At 39.4% G+C, this 23,990-nt stretch overlaps 1 long non-coding RNA gene across 3 annotated transcripts in view; it reads right to left on the bottom strand.

The window, feature by feature from the left end:
- Positions 1-23,990, bottom strand: part of LOC118923844 (uncharacterized) — a 149,976-nt gene that overhangs the window by 93,980 nt on the left and 32,006 nt on the right. The window lies entirely within an intron of this gene.

The raw sequence follows: 23,990 nt of genomic DNA, 5'->3' as shown, positions 1-23,990 counted from the left end.
GAGGGGTTAGAGTGGGTGCCAGAAATAGGTGAAGAGGCACAAAAATCTCATTCATAATATAAATTAGTCAGGGGGATGAAAGTATAGCATACAGAATATAGTCTGTATATAGTCTGTATAGTCTGTAGAATAATAATTCTGTAACATGTTTCTATGTTGACGGAAACTAGTTGGGGTGAGGATTTAATAATATATGTAATTGTTGAATCACTATGTTGCATACTTGAAACCAATATACCATTGTATATCAAATATACTTCAATAAGAAAAGAAAACAAGCAAAAGGAAAAAGAAGCTCCAAAAGTCAGCAGGACAGAAGAGAATTGTTTCATAAGGAAACATCTCAGAAAATAATTTATATAGTAAATAGAAGAAAATTAAAGTCATCAAATGCAGAGAAAAGTTGACAAGGAGGGAGATAACAGGTATGAAAGTTCTAACCTAAGAGTTACAGTAGAAAGAAACCAGAAATTTGAGATAGGAGCAATAACTTAGGCAAATTTTCCTGAACTAGGACAAAGTCCCAAGCATGCAGATTAAAAGAACATCCCAAACAAAGTCAGTTAAAATAACTTCACAATTAGATATCCTCTTGAGGAAAAAAAAAAAAGTGGATTATAAGAATGTCCCAGTCACTGTGCTGGTAGAAACAACAGGCTCAGCTAGTAGGTTAACTGCGTGACTATTGGGGAGGATACAGGAGAACCTCATAGGAGTCAACTGATTGCAGTATAGCTGGGCTTCATGGGAAAACACCATCCTCAGGAGTTTTCTCTCTCTGCCCCGCCCCATCTCACTTTCACTTCATGACTACTTCATCCAAATTTCTGTACAAACTGGCTTCTCTGCTTACTTATTTGCTTATACACAGCTCATAATGGCTGTCCCCAAATGAAACATCAGCACTTGGGTCTGCATTCTTTTTTAGCTTAAATTCCTACAGGTAACAAACTCAGTCTCTGCTCCCTGGTTACAAGTTTCTAGATAAGATTACTGGTGGTCCTGCTTTGCATAGTTTCCACTCACGGACCAGTTAGCTGTACCCAAAAGGGTAGGGTCATAGAATAATTAGAGCTGTTCCTTCTGGGCTAAGGATGGAGCACGTTCTCTAGGAGGGGTTATGGGATTGCAGGAAATTATTTAAATCTCTAGCCCAGTGGATTAAGAAAAATCCTTTAAGCACCCAGGCAGGAAAAATATTTATTGGCAATGGAATAACTAGAATGGTGTTCAATGACTCTGCCATTTTAAATACTAGAAGACAAAAAAGCACAGTCCATTGGGTTTTGAGTAGAAAAGGTTGTGACCTGAGAATTTTACATTCAACCAATAGATATATATTCTTTGCAACTGAAAAACATTCTCATATCTGTATAAGATTTTTTTTAATACTATTCACAATACATAGTCCAGCTAACCAAATGGAGAGGCAGGCCCTACCAACAGAGCCTTAGCTGAGACACCAGCCTCATGTCACAGGGAAATCCTGAATGAAACAACAGAAGAGCATAGCCATGGAACTCCTCCAGTTGATATGGAAATACTCTTCACTGGCTAGATCAGTGAGGACTTTACTCACCACACTACAATGGACCACATGCTTCACTCATAACCACTCTAGCTACTGGAGCCATGCACTTTGCCCCAGCTACTATGCTTCAGCAACAGAGGCCAAGGCCAGCTATTACCCAGCAGTCAAGCCCTCCTAATACCAAGGTGGGACTGGATGGAACAGACTACTCACTCTATCTCCAGAGTCCGGTGATCATATCAGATTCCTACATGCGTGAAAATAAGTGAGTTAGGGCTCTGAACTAGATTAAGCTAGGGGCTTGGAATCCGAGTCTGAGATTGACACACATTATTTAAAACACTAAACTATAAAAAATGCTCACTGGCTATAGAAGGGATTAATCACAACTACTAGTTCAAGTATTTACAAGTCATAGGCTTAATACTCAGTGTTTTACTCTAAGATATCTGTGCATTTACAGTGCCAGTGCCACCCAGTTGACTGATGATGAGCACATCGAGGGGAAATTGGTGCTGTAAAACTACCTTGTCACTATCATTGACAAGGAAAGGAAATGTCTGGATTGCTACATGGACAAGAAACATTATCCTGATTAAATCATTAAGAAGTTTAAAAAATAATAATATATAAAATATTAACAGACTAAAGCCTGAGACTATTATAATGGTGATTTTATTTAGAACCCAACCATATACCAGATCAGTGTGAAGCATTTTCCTTGCATTATATCCTTGTGATCTTTACAGAAGCCAAGTGAGATATATTTTATTATTCCCATTTCAAGGATCACTAAACTGAAGCTCACAGAGATTAAAGAACTTATCCACAGTTGCATGACCAGGACAAAGCTTAAAGCTACACTCAAATCTGTCTGATTCCAAAGCATGTGCTTTTAACCACTTTTAGTTGATTCTCTCCTGAAATTCATGGGGTTACTAGGAAAGGCTGGCCAGGAAGGATTCTCTTGTGCCAGCTTGATTAGTCTGAAAAATGAGAACTAATTTTCAACTTTCAAAAAGCCAACAAAACAAAATAAGACAACTCTAAAATATGAATAGGAGGATAAACAAAGCAAATTTATTTAAAATGGTAGAGAAAGATGGCGGCATGAGAGATGAGACAGAGACCACATCCTAAAATGACATATAATACGAAAATTAATACAACTAATTCTGAAAAAGCAACAAGAAAGAAGGCTGCGCCAGACTGCATACACCTGGATAAAAGAACAGACCTCACAGAACAGGGTAACGCACCAAAGCCGTGACCCAGCAGGACCCAAGCCCTTCCCCACCCCAGCTCATAGGTAGAAGGAAGAGACTGGGACTGCTGAACACCTAGCCCTGGAGATGTGCTCTGGGAGCACAAACCTACATTGCATGGTGCTCTGGTGATTAGTAGGGTTGGAAAGCTACGACAGGCAGAATACCTGGAGAGACTGAGATTCCAGCTGATTGTGGAAAACAGGTGTGCAAATCTAGCTGCTCTGGAACAAAAGAAAGGCGGGCAGTCTGAGAGACTTCCTATCAGTGAGAGCATTAATAAAGGGGCAAGGATTGCACAGAGCTTACTGCTCAGGAGAAAGGACAGGTAGACAAAATTGTCCAGATGCACTCTACCCAGCAGGTTGGGAACTTTCAGGAGCTTCAGGTGCTCCATCACCCTGGCTGGCTACACAGCTCCAAGGCCCCCAGCCATGATACAAACCCTGCTGAGCCTTCCTCCCAGTGAGCCCGCACCTGCCTCGCAAACTAGGAGTCCCTGCCCTGGCATCAGGCCAGCCAGAGAGAAGCACCGCCTATACCAGCTACAAATGCAAAACACAGAGGCTTACATCTGTGTGCTAGGCCCACTGGTTCTGGCAGTGGAGACAGGCATAGCAGCCGTGAAGCAGGAAACAGCTCTTTACTCTCCCCAGGTACCAGCACCACTTCTCTGTGACCCCCAACATCGCTCCAGGGGCTGAGCAGCTCCAGAGAGTAGAAATTCTGGTCACTACATACAAATATGAAACGTCAAAGGAACCTGGTCCAAACCAAAATTCCACAAACACCAGAAAAAGCAAAAAGTGAAACTGAACTCATCAATCATCCTGAAAGAGATTTCAAAATAAAAATCATAAATATGCTCATAGAGGTACAGAAAAACACTCAAGAACTCAGGAACGAATTCAGGACAGAGATCCAATCATTACAGAATTCAATGGAGGGATTTAAAAGCAGATTAGATACAGTGGAAGAGATGATAAACGAAGTACAAATTAGAGAAGAGGAATACAAAGAATCTGAGACACAGAGAGAAAAAAGGATCTCTAGAATTAAAGAATATTGAGAGAACTGTGTGACCAATCTAAACGGAACCATATTCATATTATAGGGGTAACAAAGGAAGAGATTAAAAAAAGGCATAGAAAGTGTCCTAGAGGAGGTAATTGCTGAAAACTTCCCCAATCTGGGGAAGAAGACAGTCTCTCAGACCATGGAGATGCACAGATCTCCCAACACAAGGGACCCAAGGAAGACAACACCAAGAAAAATAATAATTAAAATGGCAAAGATAAAGGATAGGGACAGAGAGAGAAAAAAGATCACATACAAAGGAAAACCCATCAGGCTACCATCAGACTTCTCAGCAGACACCTTACAGGCCAGAAAGATTAGCATGATATGCTAAATGCAATGAAACAGAAGGGCCTCGAACCAACAATACTCGGCAAGATTATCATTTAAATTTGATGGAGGGATTAAAAAATGTCCAGATAAGCAAAAGCTGAAAGAATTGACATCCCACAAACCATCGCTACAGTGTTATTTTGGAGGGACTGCTCTAGATGGAACTGTTCCTAAGGCTAAATAGCTGTCACCAGAGGTAATAAAACCACAGTAAAGAAAGTAGAACAATTAATTACTAAGCAAATGCAAAATTAAATCAACTACCCCCAAAGTCAATCAAGGGGTAGACAAAGAGTACAGAATATGATACCTAATATATAAAGAATGGAGGAGGAAGAAAAAAGATGAGAAAAAAATGAAACTTTAGATTGTGTTTGTAATAGCATACTAAGTGAGTTAAGTTAGACTCTAAGATAGTAAGGAAATTACCCTTGAACCTTTGGTAACCACGAATATAAAGCCTGCAATGGCAATAAGTACATACCTATCAATAATCATCTTAAATATATATGGACTGAATGCACCAATCAAAAGACATAGAGTCACTGAATGGATAAAAAAACAAGACCTATCTATATGCTGCCTACAAGAGACACACTTTAAACCCAAAGACATACACAGACTAAAAGTAAAGGGATGGAAAAAGATATTTCATGCAACTAATAGGGAGAAAAAGCAGGAGTTGCAGTACTTGTATCAGACAAAATAGATTGCCAAACATAGAAAGTCACAAGAAACAAAGAAGGACATTACATAATGATAAAGGGGTCAATCCAACAAGAAGATAAAACCATTATAAATATCTATGCAACCAACACAGGATCACCTACATATGTGAAACAAATATTAACAGACTTAAAAGGGGAAATAGAATGCAATTCTAAGAGACTTCAACACTCCACTCACTCTGAAGGACAGATCAACCAGACAGAAAATAAGTCAGGAGACAGAGGCATTGAACAACACATTAAAACAGAGGGGCTTAACAGAAATCTACAGAATTCCACACCCAAAAGCAGCAGGATACACATTCTTCTCAAGTGCACATGGAACATTTTCAAGAATAGATCATATACTAGGCCACAAAAAGAGCCTCAGTAAATTCAAAAAGATTGAAGTTGTACCAACCAGCTTCTCAGACCACAAAGGTATGAAAATAGAAATAAATTACACAAAGAAAACAAAAAAGCCCACAAACACATGGAGGCTTAATAACATGCTCCTAAATAACCAATGGATCAATGACCAAATAAAAACAGAGATCAAGCAATATATGGAGACAAATGACAACAATAATTCAACAATGCAAATTCTGTGGGATGCACCAAAGGCCGTGCTAAGAGGAAAGTATACTGCAATACAGGCCTCCTCAGGAAAGAAGAACAATCCCATACGAACAGTCTAAACTCACAATTAACAAAACTAGGAAATGAAGAACAAATGAAGCCAAAATTAGTAGAAGGAGGGACATAATAAAGATTAGAGCAGAAATAAATAAAATCAAAAAGAATAAAATAGAAAAAAACAATAAAAGTAAGAGCCAGTACTTTGACAAATTAACAAAATAGATAAACCCCTAGCCAGACTTACCAAGAAAAAAAGAGAGCCTACACACATACACAGAATCAGAAATGAGAAAGGAAAAATCACTACAAACACCACAGAAATACAAAGAATTATGAGAGAATACTATGAAAAATTATATGCTAACAAACTGGATATCCTAGAAGAAATGAATAACTTTCTAGAAAAATACAACTTTCCAAGGTTGACCCAGAAAGAAACAGAAAATCTGAACAGACCAATTATCAGCAATGAAATTGAATTGGCAATCAAAAAACTACCTAAGAACAAAATTTCCAGACCAGATGGCTTCAGTACCAAATTTTATCAAACATTTTGTGGATACCTAATACTCATCCTCTTTAAAATTTTCCAAAAAGTAGAAGAAAAGGGAACACTTCCAAACTTATTCTATGAGGCCAGCATCACCCATATACCAAAACCACACAAAGACACCACAAAAAAAGAAAATTACAGACTAATGTCCCTGATGAACACAGATGCAAAAATTCTGAAAAAAACATTAGCAAACCAAATTCAAAAATACATCAAAAAGATCAACCATCATGATCGAGCAGTATTTACTCCAGGGATGCAAGAATGGTACAGTATTAGATAATCCATCAACATCATCCACCACATCAACAAAAAGAAGGACAAAATCCACATGATCATCTCCATAGATGCTGAAAAAGCATTTGACAAAATTCAACATCCATTCATAATAAAAACTCTCAACAAAATGGGTATAGAGGGCAAGTACCTCAACATAATATAGGCCGTATATGACAAACCCACAGCTAACATCAAACTTAACATCAAGAAGCTGAAAGCCTTTCCTTTAAGATCAGGAACAAGACAAGGTTGCCCACTCTCTCCACATTTATTCAACAAAGTTCTGGAGGTCCACACCACGGCAATCAGACAACACAAAGAAGTAAACGGCATCCAGATTGGTAAAGAAGAAGTTAAACTGTCCCTGTTTGCAGATGACATGATATTGTACATAAAAAACCCTAAAGGATCCACTCCAAAGCTACTAGATCTAATATCTGAATTCAGTAAAGTTGCAGGATACAAAATTAATACACAGAAATCTGTTGCATTCCTATACACTAATGATGAACTAGCAGAAAGAGAATTCAGGAAAACAATTCCATTCACAATTGCATCAAAAAGAATAAAATACCTAGGAATAAACCTAACAAAGGAAGTAAAAGACCTATACTCTGAAAACTACAAGACACTCATGACAGAAATTAAAGAAGATACCAATAAATGGAAACACATCCCGTGCTCGTGGATAGGAAGAATTAATATTGTCAAAACGTCCATCCTGCCTAAAGCAATCTACAGATTCAATGCAATCCCTATCAAAATACCAATAGCATTCTTCAACGAAATAGAGCAAATAGCTCCAAAATTCATATGGAACCACAAAAAACCCTGAATAGCCAAAGCAATCCTGAGAAGGAAGAATAAAGTGGGGGGGATTACGCTCCCCAACTTCAAGCTCTACTACAAAGCCACAGTAATCAAGAGCAGACCCGTAGACCAATGGAACAGAATTGAGAGTCCAGATATAAATCCAAGCATATAAGGTCAATTAATATATGATAAAGGAGCCATGGATATACAATGGGTAAATGACAGCCTCTTCAACAGCTGATGTTCGCAAAATTGGACAGCTACATGTAAGAGAATGAAACTGGATTACTATCTAACTCCATACACAAAAGTAAACTCGAAATGGATCACAGACTTGAATGTAAGTCATGAAACCACAAAACTCTTAGAAGAAAATATAGGCAAAACTCTCGTGAATATAAACATGAGCAACTTCTTCCTAAATGCATCTCCACAGGCAAGGAAAACAAAAGCAAAAATGAACAAGTGGGACTATATAGAACTAAAAAGCTTCTGTACAGCAAAGGATACCATCAGTGGAACAAGAAGGTATCCTACAGTATGGAAGAATATATTCATAAATGACATATCTGATAAGGGATTGACATCCAAAATATATAAAGAACTCATAGCCTCAACAACCAAAAAGCAAATAACTGATTAGAAAATGGGTGGAGGATATGAACAGACAATTCTCCAAGGAAGAAATTCAGATGGCCAACAGGCACATGAAAAGATGCTCCACATCACTAATTATCAGGGAAATGCAAATAAAAACCACAATGAGATATCACCTCACACAAGTTAGGATGGCCAGCATCGAAAGACTAAGAACAAATGCTGGTGAGAATTCAGAGAAAGGGGAACCCTCCTACACTGCTGATGTGAATGTAAACTAGTTCAACCACTGTGAAAAGCAACATGGAGGTTCCTCAAAAAACTAAAAATAGGCCAACATGGCGGCGTGAGTAGGACAGCGGGAATCTCCTCCCAAAAACATATATACTTTTGAAAATACAACAAACACAACTAGCCCTAAAAGAGAGACCAGAAGACGCAGGACAGTGGCCAGACTGCAGCTACACCAGCGAGAACCCAGCGACTGGTGAAAGGGGTAAGATACAAGCCCCGGCCCGGCGGGACCCGAGCGCCCCTCCCCCCAGCTCCCGGCGGGAGAACAATAGGCAGAGCGGGAGGGAGACGGAGCCCAGGACTGCCGAACACCCAGCCCCAGCCATCCGGGCCAGAGCGCAGACACAGTACATGCCCAGGGGGCCCTGGATACTGGGGAAACAGGGAGTAAGACCTCTGAGCAGGTGCTGAAGCTGATGCCCCTGTGACAAAGAAAAGCGGGGGCTTTTTGAAAGTCTTAAAGGGACAGGGACTTAACAGCTTGACGGAAACAACCCAGGTCACGGTACAGCAGCTGGAAATTACAGGGAAAACCGGGTGCACTAACCCCCTGGGCAACAGCTCTGAGACCCCTCACGGAGGCAAACAGTCAAGCAGCTCCCCCATCCATCACCCCACCGGGCGCTGCGAAAGCAGAGAAGCAGCCTGAGACAAATTCCGCCCACAGAAAGGGAAATTTCTCCCTCCCGGCCAGGCAAGACACAAAGACCCACTCTACACGCAATTACCCAACACAAGCCACTAGGGGTCGCAGTTGCCCCAGTAAAGAAAGGCCAGTAGTAAGTGAAAATTTTGGCCCTCCCAGCTGACAGTCAATAGCACCTGTCAACATGAAAAGGCAAAAAAATATGATCCAGACAAGACTAACCCAGACAGCTTCAGCATCTGCTACATCTTCCCCTGAGAAGGAATCTGGGGAGATAGATTTAGCCAGTCTACCTGAAAAAGAATTCAAAACAAAAGTCATAACCATGCTGATGGACTTGCAGAGAAATATGCAAGAACTAAGGAAGGAGAATTCAGAAATAAAACAAGCTCTGGAAGGACTTCAAAACAGAATGGACGAGATGCAAGAGACCATTAATGGACTAGAAAACAGAGAACAGGAACGCAGAGAAGCTGATGCAGAGAGAGATAAAAGGATCTCCAGGAATGAAAGAATTTTAAGAGAGCTGAGTGATCAATATAAAAGGAACAATATAAGAATCATAGGCATTCCAGAAGAAGTAGAGAGAGAAAAGGGGACAGAAAATGTCTTTGAAGAAATAATTGCTGAAAATTTCCCCAAACTAGGGGAAGAAATGGCCTCTCAGACCACAGAGGTACACAGAACTCCCATGACAAGGGATCCAAGGAGGGCAACACCAAGACACATAATAATTAAAATGGCAAAGATCAAAGACAAGGACAAAGTATTACAAGCAGCCAAAGAGAAAAAAAAGGTTACCTACAAAGGAAAACCCATCAGGCTATCATCAGACTTCTCAACAGAAACCCTACAGGCCAGAAGAGAATGGCATGATATACTTAATGCAATGAAACAGAAGGGCCTCGAACCAAGACTACTGTATCCAGCATGAATATCATTTAAATATGAAGGAGGGATTAAACAATTCCCAGACAAGCAAAAGTTGAGGGAATTTGCCTCCCACAAACCACCTCTACAGGGCATCCTACAGGGACTGCTCTAGATGGGAGCACTCCTAAAAAGAGCACACAACAAAACACCCAACATATGAAGAAGGGAGGAGGAGGAATAAGAAGGGAGAGAAATAAAGAATCATCAGATTGTGTTTATAATAGCTCAACAAGCGAGTTAAGTTAGACAGTAAGACAGTAAAGAAGCTATCCCTAAACCTTTGGTAACCACAAACTTAAAGCCTGCAATGGCAATAAATTCATACCTTTCAATAATCACCCTAAATGTAAATGGACTGAATGCACCAATCAAAAGACACAGAGTAAAAGAATGGATAAAAAAGCAAGATCCATCCATATGCTGCTTACAAGAGACTCACCTCAAACCCAAAGATGCGCAGAGACTTAAAGTCAAGGGATGGAAAAAGATATTTCAAGCAAACAACAGAGAGAAGAAAGCAGGTGTTGCAATTCTGGTATCAGACAAAACAGACTTCAAAATAAAGAAAGTAACAAAAGACAAAGAAGGACATTACATACTGATAAAGGGCTCAGTCCATCAAGAGGATATAACCATTATAAATATATATGCACCCAATACAGGAGCACCAACATACCTGAAACAAATATTAACAGAACTAAAGGAGGAAATAGAATGCAATGCATTCATTCTAGGAGACTTCAACACACCACTCACTCCAAAGGACAGATCCACCAGACAGAAAATAAGTAAGGACACAGAGGCACTGAACAACACACTAGAACAGATGGACCTAATAGACATCTATAGAACTCTACATCCAAAAGCAACAGGATACACGTTCTTCTCAAGTGCACATGGAACATTCTCCAGAATAGACCACATACTAGGACACAAAAAGAGCCTCAGAAAATTCCAAAAGATTGAAATCCTACCAACCAACTTTTCAGACCACAAAGGCATTAAACTAGAAATAAACTGTTCAAAGAAAGCAAAAAGGCTCACAAACACATGGAGGCTAAACAACACGCTCCTAAATAATCAATGGATCAATGACCAAATCAAAATGGAGATCCAGCAATATATGGAAACAAATGACAACAACAACACTAAGCCCCAACTTCTGTGGGACGCAGCAAAAGCAGTCTTAAGAGGAAAGTATATAGCACTCCAAGCATATTTAAAAAAGGAAGAGCAATCCCAAATGAACGGTCTAATGTCACAACTATCAAAATTGGAAAAAGAAGAACAAATGAGGCCTAAGGTCAGCAGAAGGAGGGACATAATAAAGATGAGAGAAGAAATAAATAAAATTGAGAAGAATAAAACAATAGCAAAAATCAATGAAACCAAGAGCTGGTTCTTCGAGAAAATAAACAAAATAGATAAGCCTCTAGCCAGACTTATTAAGAGGAAAACAGAGTCAACACAAATCAACAGTATCAGAAATGAGAAAGGAAAAATCACAACAGATCCCGCAGAAATACAAAGAATTATTAGAGACTACTATGAAAACCTATATGCTAACAAGCTGGGAAACCTAGGAGAAATGGACAACTTCCTAGAAAAATACAACCTTCCAAGACTGACCCAAAAAGAAACAGAAAATCTAAACAGACCAATTACCAGCAACGAAATTGAAGCGGTAATCAAAAAACTACCAAAGAACAAAACCCCCGGGCCAGATGGATTTACCTCGGAATTTTATCAGACATACAGGGAAGACATAATACCCATTCTCCTTAAAGTTTTCCAAGAAATAGAAGAGGAGGGGATACTCCCAAACTCATTCTATGAAGCTAACATCACCCTAATACCAAAACCAGGCAAAGACACCACCAAAAAAGAAAACTACAGACCAATATCCCTGATGAACGTAGACGCAAAAATACTCAACAAAATTTTAGCAAACCGAATTCAAAAATACATCAAAACCATCGTACACCATGACCAAGTGGGATTCATCCCAGGGATGCAAGGATGGCACAACATTCGAAAGTCCATCAATATCATCCACCACATCAACAAAAAGAAAGACAAAAACCACATGATCATCTCCATAGATGCTGAAAAAGCATTTGACAAAGTTCAACATCCATTCATGATAAAAACTCTCAGCAAAATGGGAATAGAGGGCAAGTACCTCAACATAATAAAGGCCATCTATGAAAAACCCACAGCCAACATTATATTGAATAGCGAGAAGCTGAAAGCATTTCCGCTGAGATCGGGAACTAGACAGGGATGCCCACTCTCCCCACTGTTATTTAACATTGTACTAGAGGTCCTAGCCACGGCAATCAGACAAAACAAAAAAATACAAGGAATCCAGATTGGCAAAGAAGAAGTCAAACTGTCACTATTTGCAGATGACATGATACTGTACATAAAAAACCCTAAAGACTCCACCCCAGAACTACTAGAACTGATATCGGAATACAGCAAAGTTGCAGGATACAAAATCAACACACAGAAATCTGTGGCTTTCCTATATACCAACAATGAACCAACAGAAAGAGAAATCAGGAAAACAACTCCATTCACAATTGCATCAAAAAAAATAAAATACCTAGGAATAAACCTAACCAAAGAAGTGAAAGACTTATATTCTGAAAACTACAAGTCACTCTTAAAAGAAATTAAAGGGGACACTAACAGATGGAAACGCATCCCATGCTCATGGCTAGGAAGAATTAATATCGTCAAAATGGCCATCCTGCCCAAAGCAATATACAGATTTGATGCAATCCCTATGAAACTACCAGCAACATTCTTCAATGAACTGGAACAAATAATTCAAAAATTCATATGGAACCACCAAAGACCCCGAATAGCCAAAGCAATCCTGAGAAAGAAGAATAAAGTAGGGGGGATCTCACTCCCCAACTTCAAGCTCTATTATAAAGCCATAGTAATCAAAACAATTTGGTACTGGCACAAGAACAGAGCCACAGACCAATGGAACAGACTAGACAATCCAGACATTAACTCAGACATATATGGTCAATTAATATTTGATAAAGGAGCCATGGACATACAATGGCGAAATGACAGTCTCTTCAACAGATGGTGCTGGCAAAACTGGACAGCTACATGTAGGAGAATGAAACTGGACCATCGTCTAACCCCATATACAAAAGTAAACTCAAAATGGATCAAAGACCTGAATGTAAGTCATGAAACCATTAAACTCTTGGAAGAAAACATAGGCACAAACCTCTTAGACATAAACATGAGTGACCTCTTCTTGAACATATCTCCCCGGGCAAGGAAAACAACAGCAAAAATGAACAAGTGGGACTATATTAAGCTGAAAAGCTTCTGTACAGCAAAAGACACCATCAATAGAACAAAAAGGAACCCTACAGTATGGGAGAATATCTTTGAAAATGACACATCCGATAAAGGCTTGACGTCCAGAATATATAAAGAGCTCACATGCCTCAACAAACAAAAAACAAATAACCCAATTAAAAAATGGGCAAAGGAACTGAACAGACGGTTCTCCAAAAAAGAAATACAGATGGCCAACAGACACATGAAAAGATGCTCCACATCGCTAATTATCAGAGAAATGCAAATTAAAACTACAATGAGGTATCACCTCACACCAGTAAGGATGGCTGCCATCCAAAAGACAAACAACAACAAATGTTGGCGAGGCTGTGGAGAAAGGGGAACCCTCCTACACTGCTGGTGGGAATGTAAACTTGTTCAACCATTGTGGAAAGCAGTATGGAGGTACATCAAAATGCTCAAAACAGACTTACCATTTGACCCAGGAATTGCACTCCTAGGAATTTACCCTAAGAATGCAGCAATCAAGTATGAGAAAGATCAGTGCACCCCTATGTTTATCGCAGCACTATTTACAATAGCCAAGAATTGGAAGCAACCTAAATGTCCATCGATAGATGAATGGATAAAGAAGATGTGGTACATATACACAATGGAATACTACTCAGCCATAAGAAAAGGGCAAATCCAACCATTTGCAGCAACATGGATGGAGCTGGAGGGTATTTTGCTCAGTGAAACAAGCCAAGCAGAGAAAGAGAAATACCAAATGATTTCACTCATCTGTGGAATATAAGAACAAAGGAAAAACTGAAGGAACAAAACAGCAGCAGAATCACAGAACTCAAGAATGGACTAACAGGTACCAAAGGGAAAGGGACTGGGGAGGATGGGTGGGTAGGGAGGGATAAGGGGGGGAGAAGTAGGGGGGTATTAAGATTAGCATCCATAGCGGGGTGGGAGAAAGGCGAGGGCTGTACAACACAGAGAAGACAAGTAGTGATTCTACAACAGTTTGCTACGCTGATGGACAGTGACTGTAAAGGAGTATATAGGGGGGACCTGGTATAGGGGAGAGCCTAGTAAACAAAGTATTCGTCATGTAAGTGTAGATTAATGATTAAAAAAAAAAAATGCAGTTCCTATGTGGTGACCTCTAATGAGTTCTACACAATGATATAAAGGACATATAAAAGTGTAGGCAAAGGGTCTGTTTGTGTTTATACAGAGGATCAAAGCCTAATTTGGCTACCTCGAAAATGAACTAAGATACGATATGAAAGAGAACTTCCAACATCAGCACTCTCGGGAAGACTCATGCCAGAAGATGATCATCAAAAAACCCCAACAAAGATCCACGCACTGCTACAGCTGTAGATGCACTCATCCCACCAGCTCCTGGACTTGCCATGGGAATGAAGGAGATATCTAAGCTGGCCTGTGCATACAGTAAAACAACAAATTTGACTGGATCTATACTGTTGGAACTCAACCAAGAATTAGGAGAAGTGCAAATTGTAGCGCTCCAAAATCTTACAACTACAGACTATTTACTGTTAAAAGAACATATGGGATGTGAACAGTGCCCAGGAATGGGTTGTTTTAATTTGTCTGATTTTTCTCAAACTATTCAAATTCAGTTAGATAATAACCATCATATCATTGATAAGTTTTCACAAATGCCTAGGGTGCCTAACTGGTTTTCTTGGTTTCACTGGAGATGGCTGGTAATTACAGGTATGCTTTGGTTATGTAACTATACTCCTATTATGTTAATGTGTGTGCGCAATTTAAGTAGTAGCTTAAAATCTATACATGCTGAAGTTACTCTACAAGAAGATATATCAAAGAAATAATCAATCTTCCCATGTTTTCTCCCGCCTGCTACTTCTATAGCTTTTCTTCTTCCTTCCTAATTACAACGAATTCTTAAATAGAATTCGTGCCTCATATCAAATTTACCGAGTATCATAACTCCTCCAAGTGGTAAAGATACCTCAAGACAAATGCTGGGCATAGAAGCCACAGGGCATAAATATGCAAAGAAATAAAAAGCTAACCATTTCAAACAATAAGGCTTCTCTCTCACTTACCAACTTAACATTTCCCTGTATGGCCCCGGAAGATGACTGGTTAGCCAGAGACGGGTAAGATTCCTCAAGGGAGGAACAACCTAAGACAGGCACAGTCACAGGGGGGTCATCAGGTGAGAAATTGGGGATCAACAGAGGTGAGGCTTAGAACCTCACCCTCCCTGTTCTGAGAGAAATCTTCTGCATATGTGGATGTTTTATTGCCCTTGTCTAGCTTGGATTAACACATAGCCTACAGGCACACACCTGATCATCTACATTTGCTCTCTTACAACACTAAACTATGTTTTCTACCTTTATGTTGTATCTACCTACCACTTCAGCATTTTATTAAAAATAATAAAGAGAGAAATGTGGTATCCACATATAAATCAAGTATAAAAATCAAATGTGTATTCATATTTGAACTGACTGTTTATAGTTCATAATGCATGAGCAAAACCAAAAGTTTCTGTGATGACTGCCCTGGTACTGTTCACCATGTAACTTATTCACTATGTAAGAATTTGTTCTCCATGTAAGAACTTGTTCGTTATGCTTCAGAAGACTGGAGACTGACGAAAATTAGGCTTGGGGTGGATTAATGATTGTGCATTGAGCATTGACTCCCCTATACTGAATTTCATTGTTGTTAACAACCATTTGATCAATAAATATGAGAGATGCCCTAACAACAACAACCAAAAAAAAGTACACACTTCCAATTGTAAAATAAATAAGTAACCGGGATGTAATGTATAGCATAAGGAATATAGTCAAAATATTGTAACAACTTGGTATGGTGATAGCTGGTACCTAGAATTATCATGTATATAAATGTTGAATCACTGTGTTGTACACCTGAAACTAATGTAATGTAATACTGTGTGTCAACTACCCTTCAATAAAAAATAATTATCTAAAAAAAAAAAAAAAAAAACTAAAAATAGAAATACCATTTGACCCAGGAACTCCACTCCTAGGAATTTACCCAAAGAAAACAACTTCTCAGATTCAAAAATACATATGTAGCCCTGTGTTTATTGCAGCACTATTTACAATAGCCAAGGCATGGAAGAAACCTAAGTGTCCATCAGTAGAAGAATGGGAAAGAAGATGTGGTACATATACACAATGAAATACTCTTCGGCCATAAGAAAGAAACAAATCCTACCATATGCAACAATATGGATGGAGTTAGAGAATATTATGCTCAGTGAAGTATGTCAGGCAGAGGAATACAAATATCAAATGAGTTCCCTCATTTGTGGAGTATAACAGTGAAGCAAAACTGAAGGAACAAAATAGTAGCAGATTCACAGACTCCAAAAAGGGACTAGCAGTTCCCAAAGGGGAGGGGTGGGGGAGAGTGGGTGGGGAGGGAGGGAGAAGGGGATTGTGGGGTATCATGATTGGTGCACATGGTGTGTGGGGGGTCACAGGGAAGACAGTGTAGCTCAGAGAAAAAGAAATAGGGACTCTGTGGCATCTTACTACACTGATGAACAGTGACTGCAATAGGGTATGGAGAATAGGTAAGTGTTCTTCCTATTGAAAAGTAATATTCTGAGATTTAAAAAATCAGTCTGAGCTGACAAGATTGTACCATTGTAACAAAAGGTACTGTGATTTTGATGTTTTCTCTTTCTTAGCCAAGACAAAGTTGTCTCCCAAATTCACTCTACACCAGAAATCCTCGAATGTAGAAACCACGTTGTTTTTTCATGTGAAACCTTCATAAGAGTGTATATCAATAATAACTTAGTAAAAATTTTTTAAAATATATGGTAGAGAACAGATAAATGTTCTTCCTATTGAAAAGTAATATTCTGAGGTTTAAAAAGTCAGTCTGAGCTTTTTCTTTAAATGTCAGAGGAAGGATATACCAAAGAATGAGTTAGAAGGATTGTTGCAAGTTTTATCCATCTGACAAATATGCCATGTTGAAACAATAAGTTTTAGAAACTTTTTTTAAGAATATACTCACCCTAACTGTTCTTAAATTTTCCTATTTTCTCACATAGTTCATAATAATGACTCAAAGATGAGTTAGTCATTTAAATTAAGTTTATGAAATATTTAGAGCATGAGAAATGCCTATATTATAATGCCATGTGAAAAAACAGGATATAAATTTTATACAGTATAAACTTCAATATATAAAATGCATAGAAAAAACTATAAGGAAATACACCATGAGGTTAAGAATTTGAGGGTTGTTTGGATAAATTGTGTAATATTGGTCCTTCTTGTTACTTTACTTTCCAAGTTTTCTACAATGTGTACAATTTTATCATCAGAAATACAAATATTATTTTTTAAGAACTGTAACCTAGCCTGCAAGCTAAACTGTTAATGCCATTGGCTCAGTGGAAAGAGCCCTAAAGTCGGGAGACCTAAATGTTCTAATGCAAAAATCAGCTTCACTGCCCAGGGTTGCCCAATACCGAAAGTCACCCAGCCACACATTCCCCAGTCTCTTCATGTGCAAAATGAGAGGGTTGAAACAATGATCTTCAAGGTTCCTTCCAATTCCACAGATGGTAGCATTGCTAACATGAATACTCCACTGAGCAACTGCGGTGGCCTTGAGGATTCATTGTACAAACTTCCTACTATAGTATAACTGACCAAGAGGTTCTGTTGCTTGCTCTGAAATCCATATGCACATTTGCATCAAGGTCACGCCTCCCACAGGCTATTCAGAGTCAGTGACTGAGCACAGCAGGGATACCTGAGAGACAGAGGACTCCTCCCAGACAGAGAACCTGGCTTTGGCTCAAGGACTCCCCAGCAGCCTTGCTGAACCTTCCTTGTAAAACACAGTAATCTTGGACATTTCCACCCAACTTTCCTTCCCTCTCTCCTTTACTCAGGGTCACACTTGCATTGTGGTCTGATGGCTCTTCATCCTTTCCTGGCTCCCTCTGTGTTTTTTCTAACACAGGATTTCCCCTACAGAAATCCTTGAGTACTAATCTCATCTTGGCATCTACTTACCAGGCAACCCAGATGAACCCAGCATAGTGGCAGATCCGCAAATCACACCTGTGGATACAAAGACTGAACAGGAACTACACAGATGACACAGCTCCTCACAGGACTGCACACCTGGTTTGTTCTTTGTGTCTTGTTATTGCTGTTTTCTTCCATTTTAAAACAAATGTCAATTACAGTCCAAAAAAGAGTAGCATTCTATTGCTTGTAGACCATAAATAAATAAATAAATAATTTTTTCAATAAGACTTTCTTGGATTTATTTTAAACTTGCCTTTGTTTCTTCCTCCCTATCAGCCATATGTATCTCTTCAGTAACTTCTAACTCCCTGCTTCGGATCAGATAATAAAGTTCATTCTTCATTTCTGTCATCCACAATATTAGAGGCATCTTCCTCTGAGATTTAAAGTACAATTAATCACTTTCATCCCAGTGTGACCCTTTCAAATGGCAAAGGGACTGTTTCTTGCCAAAGTCCTCTATTTTTAATACAGTGGTTTCTGCCTTTCATGGTATGCCAGTCTTTGTTCATCTTAGTACTACCTTTGAAAATGTGAGCAATTCAGAATTCCCTGTCTCTTTTGCCCATCTCTTCTAGCTTGAGGATATTGGAATCCAATGATCTTTCTGCTGTGCTGCTTAGAACCTCTTCTGCAAGCTAAATAAGGCAGCCTCACAAATTTAAATTCAGAACCTCCTAATCAACATTTCAGCAAAGACACCCTTATGCTTTGGTAATTAGGAGGACAATTAGCAGCTCTCCAGGGAAGTCCTTCCTTTGATGAGCTCTGAGTAATTTGGGGACTCCTTGGGAGACATGTCCTCCTCTGGGTGAAGAGCAGCAGGTCCTGGGGAGGGTCATGACGTAGGATGAAACCAAGGCCTCCTCTGTCCCCTGAGCAATGGTTTCTGTGTCTGCAGGCCTTGTACAAGGAGTATTTCATCTTGGTGATGTAAGATTTGGCTCTGGCTCGTGGATTCCTGTGGTGGTAGTTGTGCCTGTGCCAAAACTCTTACAGAACGATGCTCAAAGAGATTAAGGAGGAGAAAGCCCCCCCTGTAATGTGCACAGACAAGATTGTGCCATTGCAACAAAAGGTGCTGTGATTTTGATGCTTTCTCTTCCTTAGCCAAGACAAAGTTGTCTCCCAAATTCACTCTACACCAGAAATCCTCAGGTTGCAGTAGATGAAATGGACTGGAGATTTAGATGATGCAGGAGAACCCTGCCAATTCCTCAGAGAAAGAGCTGGTCCAGTCTTGGAGGTATAGGAGTGGGTCTCACCCCACTGGATTTAACCATCTGACCATCTGACTCCAGGGTCCCAGGGCCTTGAATCAGGTCAAGATCTGGTGTCTCTATTGCCTTGTTTGACCAAATGATTAAAACAGAAGGCTTCAGGTTCCTCAAAATGCTCAAAATAGAAATACCATTTGACCCAGGAATTCCACTTCTAGGAATTTACCCTAAGAATGCAGCAGCCCAGTTTGAAAAAGACAGATGCACCCCTATGTTTATTGCAGCACTATTTACAATATCCAAGAAATGGAGGCAACCTAAGTGTCCATCAGTAGATGAATGGATAAAGAAGATGTGGTACATATACACAATGGAATATTATTCAGCCATAAAAAGAAAACAAATCCTACCATTTGCAACAACATGGATGGAGCTAGAGGGTATTATGCTCAGTGAAATAAGCCAGGCAGAGAAAGACAAGTACCAAATGATTTCACTCATATGTGGAGCATAAGAACAAAGAAAACCTGAAGGAACAAAACAGCAGCAGAATCACAGAACCCACGAATGGACTAACAGTTACCAAAGGGAAAGGGACTGGGGAGGATGGGTGGGAAGGGAGGAATAAGGGTTGGGAAAAAGAAAAGGAGCATTATGATTAGCATGTATACTGTGGGGGGGAGGGGCATGGGGAAGGCCGTACAACACAGAGAAGACAAGTAGTGACTCTACAGCATCTTACTACACTGATGGACAGTGACTGTAATGGGGTTTGTGGGGGGGACTTGGTGAATGGGGGAGCCTAGTAAATATAATGTTCTTCTGTAATTGTAGATTAATGATACCAAAATAAAAATTAAGAAAAAGAAGAAAAAAAAACCAGAAGGCTTTATCAGCAAACAAATAACAGAGTTTTTTCTACCTCTTGTTTCTGTTTCTGTTTTCTTATCTTCAGGGAATATAGAAAATGCAAATATTATCTATACAGATTTCTCACAGGCCACATACATAAGACTTTATGCCCCCAAAGAATTTGTAGCCTTTCTCTAATACCCTCTCCAGTTTTTATTGTGGCATTTCCAAAACAAACAACTAGACAACTGAAACAAGGTCTTGGAATGAGAGGCTTAGGGACATAAGGTTATTGGTTTTAGGCAGCAGGCAGGATGCCTTCCTGGGGGACAAAGAGCCCATCTCCTCAGCCTGGTGAACTCCATTGAGTTTCTCCAGTCACCCATTAATGCTTCAATGATACATATTACCCCCTTCTCCTCCCTATGATGAGGAGGCCACTTTGCAATAGAGAAACTTGGACTTCTAAATGTAAAATCTCTTGCTAATACCCATATTCCTCACACATCATTCAGACAAGATTTGGGATTTTTTTTGTAAACTTAGAATGGAATTTCAGTACTTGTTGTTATTCAAGTTTAATCCCAGGTTCCAAATAGCATCACCAAGAAGTAAGGAATTCTATCCCCATCGGTATGGGCACAATTCCCATCCTCCCAAAAGTATTCTTTCTAAATCTAAACTCTATTGCCAATCTCCCAAAATGGAAGAAATCAAATGGTGAATGTCAAGAGGAGGGGAAATCCTAGAGTTGGTAGCTAAAAGCATAATGAAACAGATCAGGGCTTTTGGAACTATGAAAATATCATGGATTTAGCAAAAGAATGAGAAAAAAGATACTCTTAACCAAGTTTGGGGATTTTGGATACATTCTATATTATGAATGGTCCCTCCAAAAGAATTCTCTTTAAATACATGTACCTCACTTATGTACATCTCCAAAGAATATTTCAGAAATGATTTGCTGCCTTACAAGAGAACTGAGAGCAATAACCACCCTGAGAGGTTAGCATTAACTGAAATTCTTTAACCTGGACAATACAATGAAATTGGATGGCCCAGTGATATAAATTATCATGAAATTATTGTGTCAATAACTCAATCTTTTTTTATTTTACCTTAACTGCAAGTATATGTAAAGTGGGTATGAAAATACATCATGTGATTTTCTTAAGAAATTGGTCTGGTGATACATGTTAGGTCAACTAATTTGAGGACAGTGTTAGTGCTGAGCATAGGCATCTTTGTTAATGACCTGGAAGATTAAAAGTGAAGACAGTAAGCAAAATTGGAAGGAAACCTGTTGAGAAACAAAATGGAATTAGAGGTGTGAAGCTTTAACTCAGGCAAAATTCTTCTTCCAGCAGAAAATTACCCAAAATACAGACCAAAAATATGGGCGAGCGTAGAATAGAACAGAGAAACATGGGGTGGATGTGGGAAACATGTGACTGAGTTTGTGCTGTGTAATAGGGAAATCAAGGACCAGCATTCTTTAGGGATTAATGACACTGTTCCTCCTAAGAAAAGATGATTTTCCTATACCCTACAAGTTGATCAGTTCTCACCTCCAATTCTACAAAACAGAATAACTAAATTCCAGTGACCTGAGGAAAACAGAAGTTTGGACTGTATTTAGTATGAGGGGTGTTGAGGCCAAGTTCTTACTTGCCTTAGGGATGATAATCCACATGACACCAGAATGCTGTAAGCTATGCTTCAGAGTTCATGATGTTTGTATATTTACATGGTGTACTTGAACCCAAGCATAATGACAATGACCTAAGGAAAATTGTTTTATAAACTCAATGTACATGTTTTAAGTGAAAGGGCATTGGGGAAGATGGCATGAAAACAACAGCATAACTCAGGTGGAAATTCTTGCATATGACAGGTCTTAGCACTCCAGAAGACAGGAGAAAGGGTGAGAGGGACATTTCAGTGCCATATAGAGGGAATAAAAGAACACTGCTCACAAGAGCAAAAGTATCATGAAAAACAATTTCCATATGAATAGCTTAAGCCATTCTATCCTGCCCCTTCAATGCCAAACAATCCCCTAAAGATGTTAGAAGTATCTTGGAGTAACTGTGGAGAAGGGAGTAAGTGCTACACTTGTAGACTAACTATAATCTTCTTCAGTGCTGGAGAAGGCAGAATTAATCAAGCTAAAAGTATGTGATAAAAACTATCACCATTAAAAACCATTTTTTTCTAATTTGGAAAACCAAGAATTGAAAATAATCGGTGGGTAATAGAAGTCAATGCAAAACTGCATTGAGTTACTGGGATGGCCATGAAGCCCAGAGAAATTCATAGAAAAATGCAAGCAGAAGTGTCCACTGAGGTTTCTTGGAAGATGGGTTCTGAAGGCTGAGTATGATGTGAGTAGGCAGAAAAGCAGGAAGAGGACAGTCCACACACACAAAAAAAGAAGTGAAATGAAATGAAATAACAAATAAAATAAGATAGCAAGGCTTCAGGGGAAGTTTCCTGGGGACAGCGAGGACACTGGCCAGATCAGGTCAGAGGGGCTGTGATGAGGAGCATGAACACGACATACTCTTGAAAGGCTAGTGTGGGGTCAGATGGGGAAGAACATTTAGCCAGGCAGGGATGTGTGCACTTCATAATAAGAAAATAAGTCTATTAGCAGGGAATAAGGGAGACTAGCTAGTAAGATGCATATGGGAATCCAAGCCTGGGTAATGAGTCTAGATTAAAAAGTAGTGGTTATGGCAACATAGAGAGGAACAGAGAAGAGAAACATTCCAAAGAGAAGCATTTCAAAGGCACATTCCTGAGGACTTGGTGACTATCTATCTATAACCTAAATCTTGGGGAGGGGCAGCCTGCCACCAGGAGTCAGCTGAGATCATCTGAGAAGGAAGCCATGTGTAATTCAACTTCCCAAAATATTCTTTGCAGGGGGTAGATGTAGAGAAGAATCTGTCAACTCAAAAGGCAACATCTGAGTATTGGGCATGAAGCCCACAGTATAGGCTGTGAAGAAGAAAACAACTGTGGATTAAACCTTGAAGAGGTCATATTGAAAAGAACATTAAATGTGGTTCAGTGGAGCTGTGACATGAGCCAGAAGCCTCTAAATGTCCACACTGAGATTTCCCCAACAACATCGTACGTTCCTAAGGAGAAAGGAATGAGACAAATGGGTAATACGGTCCCTTCCTAAAGGAAAAAAACAAGTATTGCATAGGGAAGAAGGATGCATAATGTCATATTCCTACTCCTCCCCCATCCAGCCCCTACATCCAAATTCACTGGAGTCTCATGCTCCAATATTTACAATGACAGCCCCTAAAATATTCTATCTTTACCACTCCTAAGCCTTTCCATACCAGAGACCTTTAAAGAGTTCTAACTTTCTACCTTGTTTCAGCTCCACTCATATATTCAGGGTAAGGATGGAACAGTTTAATGCTATGTCTCCTCTGGCTGTAACCAATTACAGCAACTCAAGAGGAAATCATTAAAATAGGGACACCTCACTGATTTTAAGAATCCCCACTGCCTCTGTTTCATGGCTTCTTGATCCTCTGTTGTAGAATATTAAGCAGAATGCAATAAATGTTACTTTAACTGCAGTCAGCTGACTAATAGAGACAAAAAAGTAGCAATTACTGTAAGACAATAGAAGTGCGGGTTTCCCTTGACCCTCAGTCCCTGCTTGAGGCCAGACTGGTTTGCAATGACTCCAAGGTCTCTTGGAGTGTAATTCCTCGCTTAATTAGAGTTCACCAGGCCGTTCTGAACATACTTCCCCCTACATTCCTTACTTTTATTGCATATTTTAATGGTCAATTG

Source organism: Manis pentadactyla, chromosome 3 (assembly GCF_030020395.1).
Source record: "Manis pentadactyla isolate mManPen7 chromosome 3, mManPen7.hap1, whole genome shotgun sequence".
Lineage (NCBI taxonomy): Eukaryota > Metazoa > Chordata > Mammalia > Pholidota > Manidae > Manis > Manis pentadactyla.
This window is presented reverse-complemented; position numbering and strand designations above follow the sequence as displayed.